The sequence below is a fragment of the Malus domestica genome, chromosome 15 (assembly GCF_042453785.1).
Source record: "Malus domestica chromosome 15, GDT2T_hap1".
NCBI classification, from domain to species: Eukaryota; Viridiplantae; Streptophyta; class Magnoliopsida; order Rosales; family Rosaceae; genus Malus; species Malus domestica.
In genome coordinates, this window is record NC_091675.1 from 48019672 (window position 1) to 48039779 (window position 20108).

Sequence of the window (20108 nt, forward strand, 5' to 3'; positions counted from 1 at the left end):
TTTACTGACATTTCACATGTTAGACTAATCTAGTTTAATCTAAAGGCAAAGATTATTATTTAAAGCTGTCTCATTAAATGTTATACGCTTAAACAATAAGTCCAAGGAATATGCTATAAAGAGAATGTGATCTAAATATGTGTTTTTTAATAGAAAAGTGATCTAAAAATGTTAGATTCATGAGACCTTTCTTTTTTCAGACACATATCATAATCATTCATGATTATCTGATTGCCAATTGGGTAATAATAATCCCAAACTTAGAAATAACTAAAGAATCCCACAATAATAAAATTTTACGCCACTATTCCCCAAAATGGTTGTGGGACTGGAGATATATCTCTTAAGAACTCATACTTATGTTTATTTTAGAAAATGAAATTGAGTTAGTTCATTTTTTTTTTAACTTTTGAGATATAAATAACCAAAATAACCTTAGATGTATTTCAAACTATCCCTTAAATACTTGATGCTAATCTATCGACGTTTACCTATGACGTTAACTATATAGGATTAAAATAGAAAGAGGGTTGAAAGAAAAGATCAAGGTTATAAAAGACGTTAGGCGCTAGTCAGGCTGTGACACCCCGTCCTGGAATAAAAATTTATCGATGACGTGAGATGATTATTCTGCCCTTGAACGTTGAATTGTGTTGTGTGTGGTATGTACTTAGATTTTTATCCTATCTAGGTTTCCTAAGCTTTTGGAACCAAATAAAAAAAAATTGGAAATGTTTGGTGATTGTGTGTGTAGCTGAAATGTAGACCACACACACATATGCTGAACGTACACACCACACAAACACATAGACCTCTCTCTCCTTCCTCTCGATTTTCTTCCGTTCCCCTTAACCTTGTACGGACGAACTCCAAACCTTCCATTTCAGGCACAGATCGAGGTTTTAAAGGTAACATTCAAACTCTTTACACGCCTCAAAGTCGATTTATACCTTTATTTGGACTTAAAACCATCAAAAACCTTAGTTTCTCACGAACTCCGGTTTAGGTACTGTTCATGCACTAATTAATGTGAGGTTTTAAGGAGTTTCTAAAGGCATAAGGAGCTTTGAATCATCCTCACGAAGCTCAAAGAAGAAAAACCAAGCAATTTGGACGTCGGGAAATCGAGTTCGACAAGTTTTAAGTTTTCATCGGATTATCGAACTTTCTCCGGCGAGTTTTCGTGGATTTCAAGCCTTGAAATTGGTAAGGATGTGTTCTTCTAGTTATAAGCTTTAAATTGAGACCAATTTCATGAGTTTTGGTTAAGAAATGACTAAGATACAAGGTTTTAAACTTTTTCCAGTTTCTGGTGACGACGACGGTCGCCGAAGTTCGAAGGTAGGGGATGACGGAATATTCTTAACAGCGTTGGTTAGTTTTAACGGTTTCTGTTACTTTTTAACGGAATATTCCATGGAATATTAGGGGATTCCGTTAGGGTCCCTGCTAGTGGCCGCACGTAGGGCCGTGCCCTTGCTAGCGCATGAGGGCTCCAAAAATTATTTTAAAATTTGGGCGTATTCGTGGAGTTGTGTAGGTCACTATGGTATATTTATATACCTCATTTGAGCAATGTATGAGAAGTTATTAGCTAATATTGGTTATGTGCTTTAAATTAACGTTTTTATAGTTATTTCGCATATAGGTGAGACCTATCCCGAGGACGAGCGCAGTCAAGGGTGACTCGGGGGCTACGACCCTTCGACATACTAGTGAGTGGGCTTTTGGTTTTCAGTATATACTTATATACTTGATATTTTCCCAAAAAATTCATTTAACAAAGTTATGACTTAAATTGCCATGCCAAACGTTTTACATTTAGAATATGCAAATGATGTTTGCATATATATATATATATATATAATTGTGGTGCTGTGGACGCTCAGGTAAGTCTCAGGTGAGTTTATAAATTGTGAATGTGAATAATGGTTGTGATTAATTGAGAAACATTGAGCTCATGAACCTGCACCCCGGTGTTAGTGATTTAGTCAGAGATATGGCACATGTCTGTATATAATGTCACCTTTCGCACCATATGCTCACATTGGATCCAATTTAGGTGCACAGTCTTGTTGTATAGGTGATTCCGATTCGTAAGTGACTAGCAATTTATCGTACATCTATCATGAAAACGTAGCATTGAGCATAACTATATTACACCCAGTCTTGTCGTATAGACCCTTCCAGTGGTTCCGACTCGTGTGCAGTGTAGTGCCGTATAGGTCACCTGTAGTGACTCCGGCTAGATTGACAATGAGCTATGAATTCAGCTGTACATACTTCTGCATGGGTTTCGGCTAATATGTTATTTTCCATGAATTCATTTTCACCTGAGTTACTTATTTTGTTTTATATTTTGGCATGACATACTTATAAATATGGATATGTGAAGCATGGTTTGAATATATATATATATATATATATATATATATATATATATATTTTTTTTTTTTTTTTTTTTTAATTTCTGGAAAAATTATATATGTTTTTCGGCGAGGGGTTAGAGCATTTGATAAATGAAATGATTTTGAAAAGCTTTATTTTTGCGCATTCACACTTTCTGTTTTGCGCCCCTCCATGTTTTAGGTAAACTGGCTGTTGGTGGTATTTGAGGATCTCGGCGGTTTTGACAAATTATAATATCTGTTGGATATCTTCTGGTACTGTATAACTAGTACTTGTCCTATTGGACTGCACCTAGACTTTCTACGCTCTGATTAGGTGTATTTACACTTGTATCTCATTGCTAGCACTTTCTGCTTATTAGTGCACATTAGTTAGCTTTCGGTTTTTATTTGTTCGTATATTTCTTATCCTTATCGCTTCCGCACTGTGCACATGGCTACGTCACCCTCACGTGACGGCTAGCGTGCTTTGATTTTTGGTCGGGGTGTGTCACGGGCAGCGGGTTAGAACCTAGTGCCTAGGCGGGGCCTAGGTAGATTTAATAAATATATTATTTATTTTATAATGAAGGTTATTTACACTTTAAGAAATAATAATATTAGAAATTTAAAACAAAATTAATAATAATATAAAATAAAAGATACAAATTGGTTTGTAATAGTTGCTATTCTACAAATCTGTAAAAAAAAACTCATAAATTGATTACAAAACCCAAAAAGTACATAGATCTGACTGCCCAAAAGCCCTACGAATTGGACAAAAAATCCTTAGAAATAAAAAAGGGAAAACTAATGAAAGAGGCTTGAAAACTTTGAGTGTTAATCATAAGGACAAAAAGGTGTTGTAAGTGAATAGTACCAAGGGTGACTTTTTCGAGTAAAAATGTCATTTTTCGTTAAAGTGAACAGTATCGGGAGTGTTTCGTTAAAACTCCCAATAAAAATTTGGTTTTACATCAAATTGGATTAGCAAAGAAACCAAATGGCTTCCTATTTAGTTTATCCATGCCATCCCACACGAGGTCCTACGAGCAATGGAAAAATAATAAAGAAATATAAAAACTAGTAAATGAGTAGATGGTGGGGGTAATCTTATTCCTCTCAACGCTAGCTTTTCAAAAAATATTTCCAGATTTTGGCATTCTCCACAAGCGCCCGCCTAGCCCTTGCCCAGATCTGTCCAGCCCCCTAGCCCCCCTTAACTCTATCCAGGTATCTGCCTAATATTCTTTCCGATTTTGTGAGTCATTAGGAGCTAATCACGGCGGTAGGCCGACCATTCAAAGCCTAGGTGGCCACATAGGCCGATTTTTAGAACAATGAAAAAGATGCAATCAAATAATTATTTGGTCATGCATTTCATTAAATAATTTATTTGGTCATACAAATGCATGTGAATGATTCAAATTTTTTGTTGCAGAGTTTCTTTAAGCGTAGCCATTTGTATTTCCGAGTTAATGACTCTTATTTCTAACAAATAATCATAACCAAAACCTGAGGAAAATATCAAAGTTTATTTTAGTATTATTTGAGTCATCTACAACTATTCACAAATGAGTATATGGCTGGGTAAAGTTCTATTTAAAATCTCAATCGTTTCACCTTCACCCTAGTAAGCCTAGGGTCATTATTTTATGAAGGCTTTTGTACTCACTATTTACTAAGTCATCTACGGAAAAGATCGACAATTGAATGATAAACCTTCTGATGTTTTATGTAAAAGTATACACATATAAAATACAAACTTACACATACTAAGGTACTCAAGAAAATATGAAACAAAGATGTTAAGATAAGGAAAAGGGAGTAAACAATCCATCATCGGTTTGTTTCTACAACTATCGCTTTCAAGCTTCAAGTCCTCTTCCTCAGTACTCCTCTATCACTACAAGTAAGTGCAATAAATCTATCTCATACTTCCTTACTTAAAAGATTAAATCATATTGATTGAACTAAGTCAACAACAATGAAAATTCGTCACTTCTACATTTTCAAAAAATTGTACCAATGCAATGGTTTTAGTTAAAATGAAGTGTATAATCTTAATTCACACAAAAATAAAATAAAAATTCAAGTTAGTATTTTGAACCGATTAAGAAAGTTAAGGAATGAGGAAATTACGGCCAAATTAAGTTTGTATTAACTTTTTATCTACACAACTGGCGCAATCTTTACATGTTACTTTTTAGTTTTAATTCTTTACTCTTTAGTAAAATATTTTTACACCATCTTATTCTGTAAAAAACATTCTTCAATTTTGGATTTTGAATCATAAAAAAATGTTTGAAACAAAAACATTTTGATTTAATTAAAATCATTCAAAACCATGAAGGATTTCTAGCAAGCTGTTTCGTTTTAAAGAGTTTTTCAATCACCAAAATGATTATTGCTTTAATATCTCAAAGGGTGTAGAATCTTTTTCGTTCCTATCGGAAATAATCTTTTGTGTGTCCTCACCTTAACTATTGCTTTTAAAAATAAAAGTGCTCCAATACTAAGGATTGGAAATCCACTCTTTCAAAGTATCCTTGGTAAGCCTCACCATAAAACTCTTATTGACAACCAAAATTAAAAAACTCATATTACACTTGTGTTTTATTCATTTCGTTGATTGGTGATTTAGTGTTCAATTATGACATTTCTTTAACGCTTAGTTGTATATGTTGATTTTGTTATACTAATTCGTTTTTTTTTAACGTTTCCTTCTTTGTTTCTTTTTTCTTTTATGTTAATTCAGTTTTTCAATCTATCATATATTTGAAGATTGATGCAATATGAAAGTACTACGCAGAAAGGCCCAATCAAAAGGAATGATGAAGATTGGCTATCAGTTTTAACTCCATGAACTTATGCATTCTATATGGTATTAGTTTAATTCAATAAAACTTGTGTTGTTTTCATGAAGAAAGTTTCAATTAAGTGATGTGTAATTTATTCGGGCTAGTGAAATATTTTATTACATGTCATTAGAAAGAAGTTTTCATTCTCACAGATCACATACTTATTTTTTACACAGTATTTAATCATTAATTCTTTATTCATACGTGTGTTGTGCCTTCATATGATATTCCCTAAACAATAATTTCAAATTTTCATGTTTTTTTAGCAAATGTCCATCATTTTCATTGAAGGCAACCAATATCGATATTGATATTGGATATAGCCATTGGTATTTCTACAATTTTTATATCCATATTTTCATCGATACCAACATTTTAAACACTAGGTAGGATATTTTGACTTAGTTGTAAGTAAGAAACAAAGGAAACTAGTTTGATTTGATAAAGTTCCCATTTATGATAATTGTATGTTATTTGTGCATCACTATTGACGACAATCCAAATATTCGGGTGTCTTGCATAGAGTCACTAGGTGTGTGGATTCTCTCATATCCATCACTATTCCTTTAGAATTTATATTTGGACTATCTGGGATGTGCATTAGATCTTCTCTTTATCGTTCCCATTTTATCAGATGTCCCCGAAGGGACTGGGATGTGCATTAGATGACAAAGTAAGTTTGATTCTACCCTAGTTTGGCTGTTGGATGTGTCTTACAACTATTTTCCTTTATACTCGTGCTAGACTTCCTCTTTTTCTTCTTATAATATTGCTCATGTAAGAAAAACTTTTGTCGAAGCATTGCTAAATTTGTACGAGGATGATTATGTGCCAACTCTTACTACATTTACTCAAACGAGTTTCAGTCGCATGATAGAACTTACTCACGATATTAGCATTGGTGTAGCTTTATATACAATTAACCTTGTTAAACAAATCCTAAGGTGACTGCTGTTTTTGGAACTCCTTAAAATTACCACCCAAATACTCCATAAAGGGCTAGCCACTCATCACCCTAAGGCTTGGTCACTTTCTTATAAATACATATCTCGTCCCATTAAAATGCTAAGCCATTTGTTACCCACAAACTCCCAAATACATTCTTTTCAGAATTCTAACTTTGGCATCAGAGATTCTTCAGTCAAAGCCCTTCCATTCATCATGGCTGCGTGAGGCTTTTGCCTTAAGATTAGGTATTATTATTTTGTAGGTACATCTTTTTCAAAGGAAGAGACGGCGGAAATTTGCATCAACAAGTCCCCATAAATCAAGCTTGCTATAAGGGTATTAATGCATGAACATTTGATTTGTCATAAGTAAAATAGTGCAAAAGGTTTCATTATTTTTTTAACTCCATTGCATGTGGATATGGTTTCTCAAGGGAGTGCAACGAACTCAAGAAGGCTATTAATCCACTATCTCGCTCAATCCATTTGAATGATGTGGTGGCGGAGAACATTGTCATGAAAGGTACAACAATAGTATATAGTAGTCATGCTAATATATTATTTGATACTGGGAAATTCGACTCCTTCGTATCTTCAGATTATACTAAAGCTTAAGGACTAACACTTGCAACTTTAGGAATTGTTGTCAATTTGTATCATTTCCAAGATTTGGCCATCCTAATTGAAGTATGAAAGTCATGTCTTATAATTTGGCTTTCAATTTTTTGCCTGCAAACCTTATTATCTTTACCCCAAAAACAATTCTACATAACACTAAGAATGGATTTGGCTAACAAAATATCATGCTCTTTTTATTGTCATCATAAAATCATTTCCTTTTTAATTCCTAACCAACTGATTTAAGAAATTCATTATACCTCGTTAAAAGAATCATTTTCTAACAATTTTCTTGCCCATTTCGAAATAAAATTTTTTGTACCTCCAATAGCCCAAATCCCTATTGTTAATTCATTCAAAGATGTTAATCGAGAAATCATTTGCTTACCTCTTGTGATATCCCATCTTGAATTTTAGTTTTTTATTTTATTTTAGAAGTATTTCAAAGATTTAATTGAAATTAGTTCATTAAATTTTCCCGTTTCAAGAAAGTGAAGGGTATTTTTGGTCATTTTGAATTTCCTCGACCCTTTCGGTCAAGTCTTGAGTTGTTTAGGTAGAGCTTGATTCCATGATCACATAGGCGCAAACGAAACTCAATTTCGAGTTAGAATAAAGAAGTTACGAGCCTCAGAAGTAGTGAGACATTTTAGACATTTGGACTTACTATTAGTTGGAAGTTTCCAGAACCAAATTTACTATATTAGAGGTTTCTATTTCAGGAAACCTGACTGACACAGAGACTGCGATGCCACAAAGATTGTATTTAATACGCGATATGAACAATACGAGTGGTCGATAATGTCCTTTAGATTAACTAATGCACCATCAATATTCATGGATTTGAAACTGAGTTTTGAATCCAATTCTAGATCAATTTGTTATCTTCTTCATTGTTGATATTTTGATCTATTCTAAAACAAAAGTGGAGCATGCATAATTGTAAACACAAAAATCCTTTAGCAAATGAAATAAGAGCATGTGTACAAAGAATATTTTGTATTAATGAATTCTTTAGGGTTACAATCTCTATTTACAAGTTTCCTCTAATTCAATCTCTGAAAGATGTGTGGATGTGTAGATTGTTGATAAAATCGTCGCGATGACTTGATCTTGGACGAATGGTTGCCACAAGGTTTTGGCTCTTGGTGATTTGAAGGATCGGCACGGGTAGTAGTGCTTGATGATTCTTCGAAGGTTTGGTGAAGAACAAATAGAACTTTCTGAATTCTTCTAAGTATTTTGAGGATTTAGGTGCTTGAGTTTGACAACATCTAGGTGCTCGAGTGATTTTTGAATCCTTTTCTTTTGCCCAGAGACCTTGTATTTATAGACTTTTCAAGCCTTGCGTATGGATGAATTTGGACTTGATTTGTGGCTTGGTTCGTGATTTATTTTCATCAATCAATCAATAAATCAATTATTTTATTTGAATACAATCAAATAATCAATCTTGCCTAATTTGGCATTTCTACTTGCTTTAATTTAAAATAATATTAAATTAAGGGAATTGTTATTTGCACTCCAAAAATCTCATTCTACATTCCTCACAGGTGTATTTTTCTTTCTAATAATAGAAAGTTCGGAGTGTCAAATGAGATTTTTGAAGTGCTAATAACTATTTCCTAAATTAATATCAAATATTAATTCCCGGCCTTGATGAGTCATATGCCACATAAGCCCATTGCATGCCATGTAAGCCCTCACATGCAAAATTTAATGTGTTTGGTGATCATTTATTTTCACCGAAATTTGCATGTCTACAATAACATTCAGAGACAACATTGAAAGTACTGTATACCAAAATTGAGAAGTGTGATTTTTGGCAACACAAAGTGAAATTTTTTGATCACATTGTCTCTCAAAATGAAATAGTGATAGACCCACCAAATATCGAGTAAGTCTTGGAAAGGGAAGTTCCCACCACTCCGATGAAAGTATGAAGCTTTCTTATCACTTGGAAGAACACCCCGTCAATTTGGGGTGATAGTTAAACATTGAACATCACCAAAAAAGGCTGATGAAATAACCTCTTTTGGTGAAAGAATCAAAGATTCTTTGTTGTTCAAGACTTAAGATCAATAGCTTGCCACAAAATAAAAAAGACTCCTCGTCTATCTAGTTAGTCGAGACTCTTAATGTAAACCGTCTTTACAATTTCAACCTCATTTGTTCAGCTGATCACCTTCATTGGTAGCTTTTAGAAAATCTCATCTATCCAATTAGTCATCGTCCATTAGCTACCAACTCTATCTCATCTATCTAGTCAAACATTGTGTTGATGGTTAGTAACTCAATTTTCACAAAATAGTGGAAGGTTCATGTAGAGCATTTCTGTGAAGAGTTGAAGGTGTTTTTCCAATTGTTGAATATTCATAATAGATAAAGTTCATCAATACTTAACTGCTTTATTTTACAGCTGATTATTATTATAGCACATTAAACACAGTTTTTTTCCTTAAAAACGCAACAATCCTGAACGGCTCTTAGTACTATGGTCTAATAAGATTTCTTTATACTTTGTAAGTGTGAGAGCTTAGGTTTTACTCATGTGGATGACACCAATTATTATGGTTGGCTCATTGTGTGGCTTAGTCCAATCTCTTCCCCTTCCCTTGGTGTAAATTAACGTTGCATTAAAAAAAGAAAATCTTAGTGCACCTTATTTTCTTATCCAAATTACTCACACCCACACCGTTCACATAAATTGTAACAAGTATTTGCTGAAGTTATAAAAAGTTCAGCAAACACCTATATAGTTTTAGTGGGCTCTTACTTAAAAGTACTTAAAATGAAATGATGCCAATTTTCAGTGCGTATTTGCCGATATATCTTCACGTTTCAGTAGTGACCTACTAAAATATCTTTACCCTTTTTGTAGAGATCCACCGACAAATTGTATTGGTGTTTAGGGTTCCACAAACAATAAGACGTAGTTCAAATTGATTTCAAATGAAAAATATTAAGTCATACCTCATGTGGTGCCACTAAGTAGTCGAGTCCATGTTACACTGGTTACAAAACAGTTTTTTCATCAATGTGTTTTTGCATTTAGTTATTTAGATTTTGCTCCACAATGAAGAGTGTGAGTAGGTTTGAGAGTTTGAAGAAAAAGAATAAGATATTTTCAACAAAATATAGTGTGTTAATAAAAGAACAGTTATCTAATATCTATTTTATGAAATTGTATTCTTGTAAAAAGAAAAAAAAGTTACTTCATGAGAAAGAGAATTCAAATTTGGGACTCATATCATTAAAAAAAAAAAAAAGAACCATGCAACTAGACCAAGAGCTAGTTAATTTTAAAATTGGTTTCATATCTTAACAATAAGGAGGTTTTGTATACACTATTTATATGGTAGATTAACAAGTGAAGATTCTAATGTATTGAAAATTTTGTCTACTTTTTGAATTGTTTTATAACAATATAGAATTATAACAAGTATTGAAAATTTGGTTTAGATCAGTAAATAATCATTGTTATGAGTCATATCAACTAAGGTTATAGAGACAATTTGCCCACACGTAATAGACCATATCACCTTCTAAAAAACTTGTAATTCTTGACAAAAAAGCACTGCTACGAGTCACTTTCAACAAATGCCGAGTTTTTCTCTTCGTAATCATTTGTCAAGTGCACAAACCATAAGAACCATGAAAACCATAATCTCATATATGAACTGTGGTCATCTCAAGGTTTGGCAGTAGGCCATAATTACTACAAAATGATATTTTATTTACAAAGCAAAAGAGTGCCATAATCATAGAAATTCACATTGAAAGTAAAAAAGCAACCACAAACAGAAGCTAGCAATGGTCAAAAGACAAGAGAAACAAAGGGGTGGGGTGAGAGGGAAAAAACTAGTGGGGTTTTCCATTGACCCAAAGGCCAAAAGTAGAGGTCAACAATGAAAGTTTAGTTATACATTTTTTCCCTCTTGTAACTAGAGCTTTTTCTCATTAGTTATACAAGCTACAAGGTGCAAATTAGAATTGGTTTTGATAACGGACTCAGTAGAACTAATGTTATGTAAGCTTACACTCAACTATTATACAGTAAAAAAAAAACTCAAAACTGAGTATACATTGTGAGGAAAAACTCAAGATAACTTATGGGTGATGATTTTCACGCATCTCTTTTACCTCCAATACACTTTGCAATTTTTTTTTAATATTTGTTTGCTTTTTTTTTCAGGCCCCCTTTGGGTTAAAGACTTAGGAATAGAAAAACACACAAATATTAAAAATAAAAATAAAAGAGTGAAAATCACCAACCATAACTTATGTGTCTATGTATGTGAAATTTCTATTGTGCGTGACTTATTAGCATAATATTTTGGAAACAAAGAAAAGATATATATGTACACTTGTTATATATGACATAAATGTTATTTCAATGTGATGTCTAATTTAGAGGTATTATTTTTGTTTCATTGAACAATAGCTATCCTTTAAGAAATTTGAACTCAAGACCTTTGATAAAATAAAAATTAAATATCACTTGACCAAATAATCACTTGCCATTAGAAGTATCATTGAGTGAGCTTAGGACAACATATACAACATCAACAGCCAAGCCTTATCCACTAAGTGGGGTTGAAATCGGTTACTAGATGGAATATCCTACAAATAAAAATTTACTTTACACAGTAAACTAGTCACATGAGCTAGTCAACTAGTTACCAGTTAGTCATTGATATAAAGTGCAGTTGCAAAGACAAAACCTAACTAACCAATATGTTCAACTAATCAGAGTTTGCCCAAATTAGTTTCACAACAATAATTCCTAAGCTTGAACACATTTACATATCAGTTCATTATGCAAACAGCAATGACAAAGCAATTATGAATTAAAGTATGTTGGATTGACTAGTCAAGCTTACCGGTCAACTAAGTACAGATTCGTTGGTTAATCAAACGCAAATATATGAATCAAACTTAGTTCACTAGTTATCATAGTCAATAACAATTCAATTCAATTCTGTTGATGCACAAAACCGGAGGTCTTGGAACAACATAAATCCGACCGTGAATCTGCAATAAACGTAAATGACACAAGATGTATCGTGGTTCACCCCAAGGTTTGGGCTACATCCACACTGATTGTATTGTATTTCTCTGAGATGATATAGAGGGAGAGGGTGAGAGCTTCTGAGGGTGAGAGAGGGGATCTCAGGCCTAGGATTGGCCTTCCCTAATTGTGAGGGCGAGGGGTCCTTTTATAGAATAAGGACTCCTCACTTATTACATATTTGCCCCTTCCTTTATCATATAATTACATTTAAGTCCCCCAAGTATTTGTACGAGATCTAAATACGAGGCCCTAAATATGGTATAAACAGTAGTCCCCTAAGTCTTCAGTCAAGATAGTCTTTTGGCTGGAGACTTGAAATTCAGTCCATGTGTAGGCCGAAGTAACTAGATGCTGTCTTGAACTGACGCTCGATGTGAGGCAGTGCTCAATTTTGAAATGATGCTCAACTAGAAGTAGCACACGCTGCGAGGCTGCTCGGCTCGTGGCTTATATTGCCTTGGTTGGCTTGGCTTGTGGCGTTTGAAGGTGAGGGAGTCCCTTTTATAGTATAAGGGCTCGCTCCTCAATACATAAATATAGGCTAGAGTTGATGCTTGCGGTGAGGCGGTTGCTCAGTAGGCGGCGATGCTCTCTAATGATGGTGAGGGAGTCCCTTTTATAAAATAAGGGCTCGCTCCTCAGTACATGAATAATATGTGCTCTCTAATGAAAGTGAGGGAGTCCCTTTTATAGAATAAGGGTTCGCTCCTTAATACATAAGTAATGGGCTAAGTCCCCCAAGTATTTTTCATGAGGCCTAGTTAAGGCCCAATATATGGTACATAATGTAGTCCCCCAAGTCTTCGGTCAATAGAGTCTGTTGGTTGGAGACTTCAAATTAAATCCATGTATGGGCCGAAGTGGTGGTTGTTCGGAGGCAGTATTTGTATACCCTGCACTGAAGCTTTGTAGGTGAAGCTTTGCCAAGCTAGAGCTCCGTAAATGAAGCTTTTGAAGCTAGAGCTTTTGTAAATGAAGCTTTTGAAGCTGTAGCTCTGTAAATGAAGCTTTTGAAGCTAGAGCTTTTGTAAATGAATCTTTTGAAGCTGATTGACATGAGGGATGCTCATGGATGTTTGATTGACATGAGTGATGCTCATGGATGTTGACATGAGTGATGCTCATGAATGTTGACATGGGTGATGCTCATGAATGTTTATGTCACAGCCCGTCCCTGATTTTAAGAGTTTTTAAAGTTTAATAAAGGATTTTACAAAAATGCCATTTTATCCTCATAGTACTCGTCACTACGGACGCGTGGGCGCAGACAGTTCGCTATTTAGAGTTATAACGAAAAAGATTTTAACATTTAAAGTTTGGGACATTTTAGTAATTCAATTATTTGTGGTAGAATTTCAGTTTTAAGAAGGGGAATTAAAGGTTGGGCGCTGACCAGTTAGAGAGGGGAGAGAGGTGGACTGCCCTATCAGAAATAAAAGAAAGAAGAAGAGGGATTGGCTGCCCAACCAAGGAAGGAGGAGATGGATCAATCGGAACAATGAGAGAAGGGAAGGACCAATTAGAATCAGGGAAATGAGGAAAGAAGGGAGAAGGAAAATGAGGGGATCGGCCGGACCCATTTCGACCCGCACACGACCCGTCGGGTTTTCTACACATTGCCGTCGAAATTCCACCATTTTTCCAGCGAATTGCTTCAAGAAATCACTTGGAAACTTCTCCATGAACTCCCCTCTATCTATTTCATCTCAAATTTGGAGAGATTTGGCTTTGAAAATGGAGAAAACCGCAAGGAGGGGTGCGGTGGCTTTTGCTTCGAATCACCCAATCCCGAAGCAATTTCTTCCAATTGCCACCACCCATAGCTTCCTCTTGAGGCCTAGAACATAGCCCAAGCATTAGTTGGAGCATTGGAGTTGATTTGAGGACGAATTGGAACTCACTCAATTCTAGGGTTCCGCACGAATTTGGGTGAAATTGGAGCTCTTCCAGGCTAAATTGGCCTTGGCCTCAGGTATAAAGTTTACTCTACTCATTCAGATCTTCAATTCTGTATTTTTTTTAGAATTTTTGGAAATAGTTGGATTTTCCAGCGAGCCGGGGCGGCCACCCGCGGAGGCCCGTGCGGCGGCCTGTGGCCAATGGCCCGCCAATGTCATTCTTAGCATGTGTTTAAGGTTCTAGGTTCAGTTTTGATAATTGATGGACATAAATTGAGTAATTGAACCTAAGTTCGTTTCGAGTCGTGGTTAGATGAAAATGTGAATTGACGATCCGACCGTTGGATCGTCACCAAACTTTGATACGTTGTGATACGTAATATTTGAGGATTATGGGAACTTACGGATCAGGAATCCGATTTACGAATCTTTCGGAATTGGAGTTGTAAGTTCATAAAATAGAATGTTAACCGTCACTTGGTTTTGGAAATTGACGGAGATCCGACCGTTGGATGGTAATGAAATTTTAGGATGTTGTCCTAGAGGTATATTGTGTACCTTTGGAATTTATGGATTTGAAATCTGAGTTGCAGATTTTCCGGATCGAACTGCGTAGTGATGTGTTTTATATAAGTTATATTCTATCGATACGATTTCTGAGGTTGGATTTGATTATTGTTCTAGGCGCCGATCGTCATGACGTCTTGATGTGTTGTGCTAGGGAGTTGTTAGGTGAACTCCAGGTGAGTGGGTAGTATTTTCTGTATTTACCTATATACTATCGATTTTCCCAGAAATTGAGTTAAAATGAAAGTATGTTTTAAAATGCCATGCATGCATATTGTGAATTTTATGAATTGATAATTGATGCATATATATATATATGTGTGAATTGGTGCTGTGGACGCACATGTGAGTATCAAGTGAGTTTATGTTATTCATGTGCATTGATGATGTATATTATGTTGATAGCTCTTAGTGCTTATATTATTCACCTCGCACCACACGCTCACCTTGGATCCAAGTAGGTGCATGTCGTACATACCATGAGAGGGTTCCGACATACTAGTCGAACAGACCACCGAGGTGGTTCCGACTAGTAGGTGACTTTAGATTATGTGCACATATGATTGATGAGAGAAGCACTAGAGCGTATTATTACACCATTCATGTTGTACAGACTACTTCAGGTAGTTCCGACTTATATGCAGTGTAGTGCCGTACAGGTCACCGAGGTGACTCCGGTTAGATTGGATATTGAGCTATAGAATTAACCGTACAGGACCAACTGTAGGGTCTCCGGTTGATTCATTATTTCACCTGTTATTTTGATGCATCATTCATTTTGTTTTTGACAGTTATAACATGGCATACTTTCTAGTTTTAAGAAAAATTGATGATTTGAGATATAAGAAAAGTTATATGCTATTATGCTATTTTCTGGGAAAGTATACAGGTTTTACAGCGAGGGGTTAGAAATGTTTTCGAAAAACTTTGTTTTACTGACCCACTCAATTTTGTTTTGCGCCCCTCCAGGTTCTAGATAGCAGAGCTTTGGTGGCCACGAGGAATCCAACGGTGTTCTGACAGAATTCACAAAAGTAGGACTCACCCTCGGGTGTTTCATCTTAGTAATTGTATTTTTTTAAAGCTTTCGAACTGTGTAAATGGTTACGTCACTCTCACGTGACGGCCAACATGCCCTCCTTCGAGACAGGGTGTGTCAGTTTATGTATGATTGACATGAGTAATGCTCATGTATAATTTGAAGTACTGGGCGTTCTTTTTATCACCTGGTTGGTGGCATGAAGGAGAGTACAGGTTGTACATTTCATCACCTGATTGGTGGCATGAATGGCTAGTTGCCAAATGATATTAGAGTACGGGTTGTACATTTCATCACCTGGTTGTTGGTAATAGCGGCAGGTTACTGAATAATTTTTGGAGTACTGGGCGTACTTTTGATCACCTAGTTGGTGGTAATAGCGACGGGTTGCCGAATAATTATGAAGTACTGGGTGTACTTTTGATGACCTGGTTGGTGCTATTTTGGGCTTATGGGCCTTCGCCTTACATAACATTCCAGCCTATTTATTTTGGGCTTTGACTTTTTTTTTTTTTACCCTCTGATGGGGTTTATACAGATGTCTTCGAAAGATCAGAAAAATAAATTACATCACTTTAAAGTAAGGAAAATAAATCACATCATTCTGGTGGGGTGTTTATTCCTTGCTTTTGCGTTATGCTTTCCGTCACACTCTCTCTGTATCTTCACCTGGTAGACAAAAAGAATCGTAATAATAGGAGCCTTATCATTTTGCCCTTTTTCTTCTTTTCTCTTTTCCTTTTCTGCTTTACTTTCGCTTTTGTTTTCCACTCTATTCCCTGCATGTTCTCCTGTAAAAAGTGACCCCTCTATACCCTCAGAAAGTGGGCATCTTCTTTTCTTACTCATGAGTGTTTCTCGTGCAATGTAAGTGAATACCGCCTGTATCTTGAATCCATGGGCGAGATAATCCGTCCATTTGATTGGATATGAGTTTGGTTGTAATTCGAAACACCTAAGGGAGGAAGGATAAGCTTTGAAATGTTTCTTAAATCAAGCTCCGACGAAGCACCTCTCTAAGCAACTCCTGAGATATCTGAGCCTAGCAGATTTGATTCAACGGAGTCGAGGCTAGCATGGTTGATAATCTCAAACTCGGACATTTTAACGGTCTGAGGCATCCAAGGGCAGCGTGGGCAGTCGATGTTGGTGAGCTGACCTTCTACCAACCTTGGATTGGAGGGCTTCGGTTTCCTTAACAACGAACTGAAGCAAAGAACCAAAAAACAATGGAAGCGTTTTCTCGTCGTACTGCAGCTGAGCCGCCGTGGACCCGTAGGCTCCAGCGCTCCAGATTCTCTTCGCCACATATCCTGAAGCAACATTGACAACCAAAAGAACCTTTCCCTTGAACTTGCTAAGAGTAACGCGACTTGGCGGAAGGGAAGAGGGTCATAATTTCACAGATAGGTGGTAGCAGAGAGATAGGTAGCAACAGAGAGAGAGCACCGCCAATCCTTGCCCAACAAAACGCAAAACCAAATCTACCATCGAGGAGCTTCTGAATCTGCTATACTTTGGGTCTTTGTTCGACGTGAAGTCACATAGTGACTTCGCCGGGATTATTCTGACCAGGACCCACGAGAGAGGATGCTGCTTTATTTATGATACCATCACTAACGACGACATTGAGATGCTCGCCCTGAGGGACTTGGATTTGATTTTGTCGCTCGGTGAGTTGTTGATCTCGCGGCCCGGCGATTCGAGCTTGTCGCAAGAATGCGTTGTAGCACTGCCTCGAACAGAAATTGCAGAAAATCAATTTCTGCTCTGTTCACAAACAAAATCGGAAAACAAGAACTGAAAGGAAGAAATGGCGAATGCTTTCAGGCAATCAGGCGCCGCTGCGAACATTGTGTTGGGGGTCTGTGTGGGTAAGACCAGGAGAGGGCGTCGTCTAGATTAGATCTGAGACTCTGTTAACAAGCTTATTCGTTGCAGGTATGTAGATGAGAGAGAAAGTAGAGAGAGAGAGGGAGAGATGGAACTGAAGTAGGATCTGTTTATTGGGTTTTTGTGTTTGTGGGGATTTTTTGGAAAAGCCCAAAGAGGTTTCTAGGTTTCTACAGATTTTGCAGTGTTAATTTTGCAGATTTTGCAGATTCACGGTGGAGGTAAAAAAATGAAAGAGAATCGACACAACTTTTCGTATCGATTCCCACAGACGGCGCCAAATGTTGATGCACAAAATCGGAGGTCTTGGAACAACGTAAATCCGACCGTGAATCTGCAATAAACGTAAATGACACAAGATGTATCATGGTTCACCCTAATGTTTGGGCTACATCTACACTGATTGTATTGTATTTCTCTTAGATGATAGAGAGGGAAAGGGTGAGAGCTTCTGAGGGTGAGAGAGGGGATCTCAGGCCTAGGATTGGCCTTCCCTAATTGTGAGGGCGAGGGGTCTTTTTATAGAATAAAGACTCATCACTTATTACATATTTGCCCCTTCCTTTATCATATAATTACATTTAAGTCCCCTAAGTATTTGTACGAGATCTAAATACGAGGCCCTAAATATGGTATAAACAAATTCATTGCTCATAATATGCAGTGTAAGCTTAGTCTCTAACACATATCAAATAACAATTCATAGGATGTATGAAACATATGCAAGTAAATAAGATATGTGGACAAGTTTAAGAGACAAAGAACGCAAGAAAGTTTTAGCTAGAAAAAACCCACTTTTGGGTTAAAAAACTGGGGACTCAACCACTGAGTCCAATCCACTAGTGTAAACAAGATTCTTATAAAGTATCATGCAAAACTCAATTCCTAAACCTAGTTTACGAAGCAGCTTTACCTTTGTGCAACCTTGCCTTACATGAGAGGGATTCCTTTGGTCTTCACGAAGTGGCAGCTCCTCCTGAGTTTTTCACCTTGTGGCACCGAGACCAATACAAAAATTATGCATTTGATGATATGAAAATGATATGTAGGTTTAGATTAAAATCTCCAGTCAGCTTCACCAGTTAAACACTTGAAAGATGAAACTGACGTGAATCCAAAAAAGATGTTAGTTTGAAGATTTGAAAATTAAAAAACTTGACCACAAACTTAAAACAAAATCACGATAACAATGATTTTGTTTTGCGCAAATCTTCCGTTAGCTCTAAGTACTCCATATCTTTTCTTAGAAGTCTCTTTTCAAGTCTTTCTAGGTCTTCCTCTATCTTTTTTGACTTGAGTCTCCGTCTCATAGTCGCATCTTCTAACCGTAGCATCTGTAGATCTTCGGTTCAAATGTCCAAATCACCTTAACCAATTTTCTCTTATCTTATCTTCAATTACGGTCACACCTACTTTACCTTAGATATCTTCGTTCTTAATCCTATCATTTTTCATGTGCCCATGCATTTATCGAAACATTCTCATATCCGTTACACTCATTTTTTGCACGTGTTGTTTTTTAACTGCCTAACATTCTGTGCCATAAAGCATTGCTGGCACCCAATTCATTTCATATATCTTTTGTATCAAAATTTAACATCCTTAAAAGCACATTGCATTTCACACCTTTTACCATTTGCTTAAACTTTGAAACTACAACAATTCCTTGCTTGTAATATTGGACTAGGATTTTCTTTGTCATGTGCCCTTGTCTTTTCAACAAACATTTTGCTCCAAAGAAAAGACATCCCTTTACAAGAAAATATTACCATACTAAATGAAAAATGGGGACATCCTACTCATTGGTCAATATATGAGTTAGTTTATCGTCATCTTTCTACTTTTGCCATTTCTTGAAGCTTTGAATATAATTGTAGTTCAAATACCAAACAAATTCATGCTTCCATCTTTGACTTATTAATAATAAGCACACACGCCCATCCATTTTTCTATATTTCCGATGGGCCATATGCTTATAAATTTCAATCCTACACATCTTTGAAGGAAAAATAAAAAATTGGTTACACCGTATTCATACTAACCAACCAATAAGAACTAAAATATGGAAAACTCATATGTATTTTATATAAGTTAATATTTTAATTATTATGATGGATTGTTACATTAAAGTTGAAATGGCTTTAAGATCTAAAATGGAAATGGCTTCTCAAATCTCAATGCCATCAAAGGCTTTAAAAAGTGTAGCCAGTGCATCAATTTTTGACCATGAATAGTCAACATCAGTTTAGTTCTGCGTTTTCTTATTAACATTGATATAATAAACGTTTTAAGTGTTTTTTACGTTATATGTCAGTTGCAGATCATACGTATATGTCAGTTGCGGATCAAACGTTTTAAGGGATTTTAGTGATGAAGAAAATCTCACAATTTAATTTTTACGTTATATATCAGTTGTAGATCATACGTATCATATCAAACTAAGCATTTTAAACATGTGGAAGTTCCAATCGTGCTAAAGTAGTGTTTGATTCAACCAATTTATAGGAAAGGCAATTACTTTTGAATTGCCTCATCCCTTAGGGCTGGTTTGGTATTGCTGTGCTTTGAAAAAAAACTGCTGTGAGAATAAGCGGCTGTGCTGTGAGAATAAGCGGCTGTGAAATAAATCAGCAGAGTGTTTGGTAAACTTTTTTGTAAAAGTGCTTTTGAAAAAAAAAGCAGTCTAATAATGGGTCTTTTCATTAAAGAAGCACTGTAGCTCCATGTGCTTTGAAAAAAAGCCAGTTTTCCAAAGCTGCAAATAGCAGCTTCAGCTTTTTCCTTTGATTTCAGCTTATTCTCACAGCAGCTTCCAAAATAAACT